This window comes from Cyprinus carpio, chromosome B1 (genome assembly GCF_018340385.1).
Source record: "Cyprinus carpio isolate SPL01 chromosome B1, ASM1834038v1, whole genome shotgun sequence".
Classification (NCBI taxonomy): domain Eukaryota; kingdom Metazoa; phylum Chordata; class Actinopteri; order Cypriniformes; family Cyprinidae; genus Cyprinus; species Cyprinus carpio.
In genome coordinates, this window is record NC_056597.1 from 36,406,566 (window position 1) to 36,416,292 (window position 9,727).

Consider the following 9,727-nt stretch of genomic DNA (forward strand, 5'->3'; position numbering starts at 1 on the left):
TCCTCTGAAGGACATTCAAGTTAAGCCTGAAAAAATACCTCAGAGAAACTATGTATGATTCTTATCAGACTTATTTCCAAAGGCATTGCAGACATACACCGTTTCCATCTCCATCTCAGTCAGTGAAGAATGAACCCTACCAGAGTCAAAGGTCAAAATCCATCTATTAAGAAATGTCCTGTGCAAAATGCTGCAAAATGCTGTTTTGTAAGATTTTGTTTATTTTTACTGTTTTCTTCTTGCTTTTAATAATGAAAATATAGTTTTCATGCTGTTTGTTTTTCATTTTGAAGCTGTGTTGCAGCTCCATTTGGACAAAAGGCTTATTTGAATGAAAGGGTCTGCTAAATGAATAGCTGTAAAATCTGAAACGTAAATGTAATTATAAATAGATGTTCATCATCCTATAAATGTAAGATATGATGTTGAGCTTTGCATGTTTATCATTTAATTCATTTAATGATTTATTGCAATGGTGTAGATAAATATTCCAGATCGAGGGAGATGTTTAATATATCATAAACTATAAATGGCATTCCATGTTGTTGATAACATTTATGAATGCTCTATTATAAAACAAATATATAAAATGAAGTCTGAATATGAGTGAGATATTATAGTTTAATATGCAGTAGCTCCTCACGATCTGTCCCATCTGCTCTAATGTGTTTCTGCAAGTTTCGCTTTCCATAGTATGAGTTTCTATTCATCAAAACAGAAACAGACACACACACATACAACCTGTAGGACAACTAGTGTGTGTAACGTAGTTCCTGTCATGTGTTCAGTGACATCAGCAAACAGGCATTGTTATCATGTCATATAAATGAAGCAGTCGGTGCCAAAGACACACACACACACACACACACACACACACACACACACACACACACACACACACACACACACACTTTTTATTAATCCTTAACTGCTTTTATACTTTTACAGAAATGGTAGATCAGCGCACGGCAGATTAACCCTTCATCTCACTGCAGTAATCTTGGAAGGTCAGTTTTTCTCAGTATTGTGTAAGTGATCAATATCTGTAAATGTATTTTAAATAGTTCCCTTTAAGCCTGCTGTTTGGTTTTGGTCAGTCTTGGACAAAACAGACTTTAATGTGCTGCTTTTGCGAGAAAAAAATTTGCTGCTTAATTTTTTTGTGCAGAGCTACTGAAAACACTATAAAATTAGCCAAATATTAAATATATAAACATAAATGTAAATGGCAGGGGATTTACAGAACTTTATGTTCCAATTCTGCAGAATCTGAAGAACTGATTTATGTTCCTTCTTGGTTTTATATTTTCCAGTTTTCTGTAATTATAAAAAATGTGCACTTTTTTCCCCAACAGAATGGTCATGGACATTAGAATCTTGCATGACTTGTCTGATCTGAAAGAGACCAGGTTTGGTCAGCCGCCTCCCAGACACGGTCTGATGTTGTTGTTTTTGGTTTTTTGCTTTATTGTGTTCAGATTGACTCGAAAGGTCATATGACTGCACAGTATAGCCCTGAAAATGGAGCTTTTGGCTTTAAACAATTCTGTAATAGGGAAAGACTTCTTCCATGCACTTATCTGAAATACTATAAAGTAGGCAACCTGAGAACCCCTGGCTCACTGCCTAAATATGTCACTGAGAATTACACTGGATATTCAGACAACAGCAACACAGATCGCATCATTGTTTCCTTTGACTCAAAGTTGAACAAATTTGACAAGATTTATGTGACACAGCACTCAGATCAGAAATACTTTGACCAGAATCACACCTACCATATTAGTGTTGGTCTCATGAAGAACATTAAAAAGTTGAGACGTAAAAACTTCCTCAAAAAAACTATGAATCATTCTGAACATATATCCATAGACATACATCAGCCAGTGCAGTCTAACAGCTTTCAGAATATTGGCAATGAACTCACACAGGACATTCAAGACTTGAGCCATGAAGAACTGCTCAGAGAACAGTCGGATCATTCCACAGACATACCCCAGTCAGTGCAACACTACCAGACAAACCCCAGTCAGAGTGAGAAATGCTGCTGTGCACTCACTTGCTGCAGTCTGCTGGTACTGTTTCTCATTATTGTTGCTATTGTCTATTCATTGTCAAAATGAAAGTATAGTTTTCATCCACTGCTGTTTGTTATGCTAGCTAATTTTGAAAATTCATGTTTTATTTTTTTTTTTTTAAATTTGTTTTATTTTTTTCAGTTGCTTATGAAACACATTTATTATCAATATTATTTTGTATAATAAATTAAATTTTTAGGGTGTGTTTTTTATCATTATTTTTTATTGGTTTGTTTGTTAATTTTGTGTATATATGTTATGTTTTTATTTTAAGGAGGAAATGTTGTAAATATATGAGTATATATTTTAATTGATATTAATCTGAATATTGGGTTATACATCACATCTCAATAAATTTCTTAATTTTTACAATAATTTAGTTTCTGTATTTGTATCTGATGTGCTTATTTTTTGTTTTAAATATACAGAGATATTTTTGTTAATATATGTTTTTAGTTTATTGACTTGTGTTGTTTTGTGGGGATTTAGTGTTTTTTTTTTTTTTTAGTTTTTTTTTACTATTGCCATAAGTGCCAATAATAGATCAAGACCTCTGATATTGAGCAAAAATTACCATTACAAAAGTGTCTTTTTTTTTTTTTAAGAGTGAATGACCAAAAAGCCTGGATGTAAAGATGAAATATGATTCAAACTACACACAGTCTGTATGTCTGTTTCACTTTCTGTTTCACTTTCTGTTTCCTTAGTCAGCTGCTCTCTCTTCCTGTTCAACTTTGGATGAACTAGGTGCTTATTATACACTCACCTCTGACTCAAAATACATGCAGTTTATACTTCACCTCTGCTCACTGTAGAATTAATACACAAAACCCCTCTTTACTCTTGGGGTATGTTGTCACCTTTTTTCCTGGACAATAACATTTGGAAATGTGCAGTAACTTTTTTGTAGTTACAACTTTAAGTGTCTGGAAAAGAAAACTGGCTTTTAGAAAATTAACCTAAATATTTTTACTGGGAGTAAAGCAGTGACATATCAGACACAGGGGAGAGTAGGGTGAGATGAGCCAGTGAGTAACTGTATATGTATTAAGCTATTATGCATGAAAGTGAAAAGTGAAAGTGAAAGTGACGTGACATACAGCCAAGTATTGTGACCCATACTCAGAATTCGTGCTCTGCATTTAACCCATCCAAAGTGCACACCACACACAACACCCTGAACACCGACAAACACCACCCCCGGAGCAGTGGGCAGCCAGTTTTATGCTGCGGCGCCCAGGGAGGAGCAGCTGGGGGTTCGGTGCCTTGCTCAAGGGCACCTCAGTCGTGGTAAATTTGCCGGCCCGAGACTCGAACCCCACAACCTTAGGGTTAGGAGTCAAACTCTCTAACCACTAGGCCACGTATGTATAATGTAATTATTAATATATGTTAATCGTTCTGTAAATCTAAGATAAAATGTAGAGCATCGCTATTTATCACTGGAATCTTTTAAAGATTTATTAAAATGATTTATTAAAATGATGTATATAAATATTTGTGATAATTTGGTAATATTTTTTGAATATGAGTTAAGACATTGATTATATATTGAATTTTTCATTGAATATAATTTTGATGATATGTTTTATGAATACTTTATAATAAACTAAATATTTTATATAAAACCTAAATATGAGGGAGACATTATAGTTCAATATGAAGTAGCTTTAATATAAATTTCCTCACTATCTGTCCCATCTGCTCTGCCAGTTTCGCTTTCCTAGTATGAGTTTCTCTGATTTTTAACCCTCACACACACACACACACACACACACACACACACACACACACACACACACACACACACACACACACACACACACGTGCAACCTGTAGAACAATTAGTGTGTTTTACTACAGCGTATCAAGTCATGAGTTCAATCAGCAAACATGCAAAGCTGGCATGTCATGTACACTGTGCTAGAAAAAAAAAATTTATTATGCAAGTCTTGACATATCAATAGGATTTCGGTACAATAAAGAGTCAGATTTTTTGTGTTGGTTTTTTTTTCACACATCTTTTTAGATAACTGGTGATTAATCTCAGACAGGTTTGTTCAATAGTTTGCCAGGGTCTTCTTAGGTAAATAAAACCCTACTAAAGAAAAGAGCGTTTGTTTCCACATTATCAAAGGGGTCATATGATGCGATTTCAATTTTTTCCTTTCTCTTTGGAGTGTTTACAAGCTCTTGGTGCATGAAGAAGTTCTGTAAAGTTTGCAAAGACTAAAGTCTCAAATCCAAAGAGATTATTCTTTAAAAAAGTTCCAAGAGTCAACCACACACCCCTAAAAAGATTCATTCTAACACACCCTCACATCTCTACGTCACTATGTGGGAAGATTTGCATAACTCTGCCCAAATGTTCACGCAAAGAAAGAAAGAGTAACTTTTATTCTCTCTGTTGCCGCCGGGTGCCATGTTGTGGAGATGCTGTGTGTTTCATTGTGAAATCGAAAATACTTTGTTTGGCCTTCCAAAAGAGGACGATATTCACTTCGTCATGCCTAGAGCTGATCCGTGCTGGAAATACATCAACTTCGCGCTGTGAATGGCCGGATTGGCTTTCACTGTGGACAAAGCGGAGTCCAGCCTAGGGGTGTCACATGTGGTTGCCACAAGCTCCTTCATCCTCTGGCTGCGCCATTCTCAAGCCGGTCTCCGCTCACTCAAGCCCGCTCACTCAAGTGTGTTTCGTTGTGAAAGCGAAACTACTTTGTTTGGCCTTCCAAAAGAGGACACGACTAGAAATCAGTGGTTAAGTTGTATTTGCAACACTGTTCCAGAACAATTCAACCCAAATATTCAGATGTGTGCAACGCATTTTATGGAGGACTGTTTCCTGATCTGCCGGCTGCTCTGACTCACAGACTGTAAGTACATTTTTTATATTGTTTAAAGAATTACCACTGATGGTTATAGAGTATTCGATGTAAAGTTTAGTTTGTGTTTTGTCATTTCTCTGATCACAAATGCAGACATGGTTTTATGTTTACGCGGCACGGTGCAACGCAACACGTAAAAAGACAGTTTATTATAATCCGTAATTATGTCCCCACTGGATGCAACAAATGCTTTGTTTGTAATGGGTTTTATTGTTTTTGTCTTGACATGCAAGTGGCTCAATGTTTCTATTTCTGACCGGGGACACGCATCACAATATGGTGAGGGGGCGCAACATTTCCGTCACATGCTTGAGGTATTCGGCCAATCACAAAGCACTGGATAGCTGGCCAATCACAGCACACCTCGCTTTTTCAGAACAATGAGCTTTGGAAAATTTGGGCTTAGAGGGGAAACAATAATGTACAGTATGTGGAAAATAATGTGTTTTTTAAATCTTAAACCGCATGAACACATTTCATTACACCCAGTACACAAAATAATGTTCTTTTTAGCAGCATCATATGACCCCTTTAAGCAAGTCACAGTTCTCATGAAATATGGTGAGGAAGAAAGATCTTTCTGAAGATGAAAAGTATGAAACAATGTCTTGCAAAAGGCATCAAAACAAACAATATTTTCCGAAAAGAAAATAGAGATTATTGAAGTGTCAAAAGATTTGTGAGTCAGATAAGATTTACTAAGGAAGTTTCTGTCAAACAAATGAACTGTATTGTAATGGCAGCTTTAAAAAACGCCACTGCTGAGCTGAGCAGCACACAGGTGTTTTTAATCAATCGAAGTCTCTCAAGATCCTCTTCATGCAGGACTGACAGTTGTGTGTAAAGCTGGCGTTTCAGTCACTCCTAACTCCCAAAACCTCACAAAGAGTAACCTGCACAGTGGCTGTGACATCAAATTTTTTTTTAGTCAGTCTAATCTAAAGGCTTTTGCGATGTTAAATTGTGAAGATTTTGAGTTTTTATTAAAGGGTGTGTCCATGGCGCCGTGACAAATTTCGATGTCTCGCCATGGGAATAGAAGTAGTTGTAACTCAGGCATAAAATCTCCGATCTTCCCCAAACTGCACACGTTCGATAAGAGTCCTGGCCTGAACACATCTAAAGGCCAATATTCCACTATAATCATAGCGCCACCTGCTGGTAACAGGAAATGGCTTGTTTTACACAAACTTAAACATGCAATGTCCAATCTGCACCAAACTTCACATATTTGGAAAGAGTCATGGCCTGAAGACATCTAAACGCCAATATTCAGTTATAATCATAGCGCCACCTGTTGGCAATAGGACACATCATGCTTTATACTAACTCAAACATACCATGTTCAATCTGCACTAAATTTCATATGTTTGATAAAAGTGCTGGACTGAAGAAATCTACATGTCAAAATCCTGTTATAGTCATAGCGCCACCAGCTGGCAGCAGGAAGATTGGCACATATAAATTAATTTGACATATTCCTCCTATATTTACCACTTGAAATGCATATTGCTCGCCGTTAGCTGTTTTACTAAAGCCACCCGCTGACGGTGAGCCCGGGTGCGAGGGCCCGATCATCGCTGTTTGCAGCTTTAATTATTATTGTTATTATTATTTTATTTTGATAGGTCATTTAAAAGACTGGACTTTTTAAACTTTAGGTCGTAATTCACTAGCCTGGTGTAGGTCCAAGTTTTTGTTTGTCACCGCCCACAGAGATTTGAAAAATTAATAGGAGCTTGTGCTCTACACAGACGCAGATCCTTCATACACATGAATAAGGTACAGTATTCTATGTCTATTTGTCAGATTTTAATTGCTTTTTGTTACTAAGACCAACCTTAGTGGCATTATAAGATCGTTTTAAACTTTTTCTCTGTAGATGGGCTGCACTGTGGGTGTGCATTTAGAGAGAAACTTGTTGGTCCAATACAACTAGATTGGAATAAGACTAGATTGAAAATGACTGTAAAACTGACTAACTAAACAAATAACAAGTGATCTTGGGAGGGTAACCTGTGTCAAGTAAACAACAACAACAACAACAACATTGGTTTCCATCCATTCCATAAGGAATTCTTCCTGATACTGACCTACAGTAGCCTACTATGAAATGGGCAACCTCCACCATCCGGGCGCAATGCCTCATTATGACAGTGATGTATGAGAGAGCAACGCAGATCGCATTGTTGTTTCGGTCGACTCAGATGAGAATGACAAATGGTTTGACAGGCTATATGTGACACATCATTTAGGCCAGGGGCACTTCGATGAGAACTCCACCTTGCGCATCAGCCAAGGTCTCATTAAGATCATTCAGAACATGGAATGGTCAGAATTCATTGGGGAGGTGAAGATCCGGCAGCGGTATAATCAGCGCGGTCGCCGTTAAGCTCATGTTATGTGTGCATGTTCATCTATGCAGTCTGGATCCTGCAGACAGAGCCGTATCAACCTGCCTGCTATAATGTGTCTGCATAAGTTTCTCTTAACACTGATGAGTTTTCTGTTCATCAAAACAGCAACACACACACACACACACACACACACACGTACCTGTAGGTCAACTAACGAACGTTTCTATAGCATAGTTTCTAGTGACATGAGCAAATATGCATTGTTATCAACAATGACGCACTCTGGACCAAAATGTACTACATTTGCATATAACCTATAGAATCTCTCTCTCTATCTGGTCCATCTCTCTGTCTACCAACATAAAAGCCTTGCTTCCTACTACAGGGAAGTCAAAGTTGGTGGTATTAGAAGGATACACACACAGTATCTGGTTCAGCTGACAGGAGCTTTTCATTCTCCTCAACACCAGCACGAAATACATTTCTGCAATAAGTGTAAGTAACAATTTGACAACTGTCAAAGAAAAAGTTGTGCTTTTTGTCTCTCTACGCTCTCATATAAACTGGGTTTGTTATTTTACGCACTCCTGTTGTTTTCTGTTGTTTTGTGAATTTCTGCTTTTGTCAGCTATAAAAGTGTGGACTTTTTTAGTGTTTTCCATCATTTTAAACAGCTGTATTTCTCTTTTCAGTGAGAAGTTAGAAGTTAGAAGAAGGAAATTCAAATCACCTCAGTCATTGCCAAGATCTTGAAGAATACATCTTTACACAAGATTTTTAACTTACCTCACTCATCTCACTCCAGAATCTCAAAGGACCAGTCTTTGTACTGCTGAAGAGATCTGAGTAAGTGACCAATATCTGAAGATGTGTTGTATCAAAATAATGAAAATAACTGTACAATTTAACTTTTTTAAATGCCCATGTATTTTTTTTTGTTTTGACATGTTACTGTTTTTTATATTTCATACTAAAAAAAAAAGATAATTGCAAGTGTGCTATTTAGCAAAATTTGTCTTTTTTTAAACAGGATTGTCAGGGATTTTATGGGATATGTTTGTGAATTCTTTTTGTCTTGTATGGTCTGGGTTTGGTCGGCCGCCTCCCAGACACGGTCTGAGCTTGTTGTGGTGGTTTGCTCATGATTGTGTTCGGATTGACTCTAACGGTCGTATGATTGCACAGTACAACCCTGAAAATGGAGCTTTTGGTTTCCACCGTTTCTATAATGGTGGTAGACTTCTTCCTTACACTAATCTACCATACTATGAAGTGGGCAACCTGCACAATGCTGCCTTACTGCCTTATTATGTCACTGAGAATTACTCTGGATATTCAGACAACAGCAACAAAGATCGCATTATTGTTTCCTTTGACTCAAGGTTGAACAGGTTCGACAGCATTTATGTGACACAGCACTCAGATCAGACAAACTTTGACCAGAATCACACTTACGACATTAACATTCGTCTTCTGAAGGAAATTAAAACATTGAACCGTGAACATTTCTGCAGAGAAATGAAAAATAATCAATTACATTCTCTTTCTTGGATGTATGTCCCTCAAAAGTCCAACATACACTCACACTCTACATCTTCACTTCAGTCACTGCAGGGTCAAAGGTTACACCAGTCTAGCTGGGATTTCTGTGATTGCAACTCTGAGCTGATTTGCGCACTGATTTGTGCACTGATGCTTTTGTTTGCGGTTTTCTTCTTTCTTTTAAAAATGGCAAACAAAATTTAGTTAACTGCTGTGTATTTTTCCAGCAAATTTTTTTGGATTGTAAATCTGAATACATGTAAATGCTTGACTTTATATATTTACGATGTTAAGCATCACATATTTCTTTTAAATGGTCACTGTAATGATATTAAAAAAAAAACACATTTAAAGGTACCAAATGTAAAACTTGATTTATTATTAAAGTCACCATGAAATTGTTGTGTCCAAATTTGTTTTGATGTTGGTGATTATACCACTGCTTTATATATGTTTGTGTGATGAATACAAATCTTAACTCTTTATAATAAATTTTAATATGAATAAAATACAGTACAATATGCTTTAATATGTAATGCGAAGAATATAAGTATTTAGCATTATGAAACTTAAACTAAATTAGCTTTCATATATACCACTCATTAACACCTGCTCTAATGTGTTTTTCATTCCACACTGATATGAGTTTCTGTTCATCACTACAGCAGCACACACAAATACAAGCAAATCAGTGGGAGAACTAGTGTGTGTTACAATAGAGAAGTCCCTGTCACTAGTTTAACGACATGAATAAGCACCCTTGACTGATATGAGTTTCTGGCATTGCATTTAGGCAAAGATTTAGCTGAAGATTGGATTACATAGACTCAACTTATTGTGCAGCTACAAACACAGACACAAT

At 36.7% G+C, this 9,727-nt stretch overlaps 1 long non-coding RNA gene across 1 annotated transcript; it reads left to right on the forward strand.

The window, feature by feature from the left end:
• The first annotated feature begins 853 nt into the window (after nt 1–853).
• Nucleotides 854–9,250, forward strand: LOC122135983. Its single transcript, XR_006153838.1, has 3 exons — nt 854–1,007; nt 1,356–1,442; nt 8,445–9,250. It is a non-coding gene; the product is annotated as an uncharacterized LOC122135983 (long non-coding RNA).
• Nucleotides 9,251–9,727: the final 477 nt, after the last annotated feature.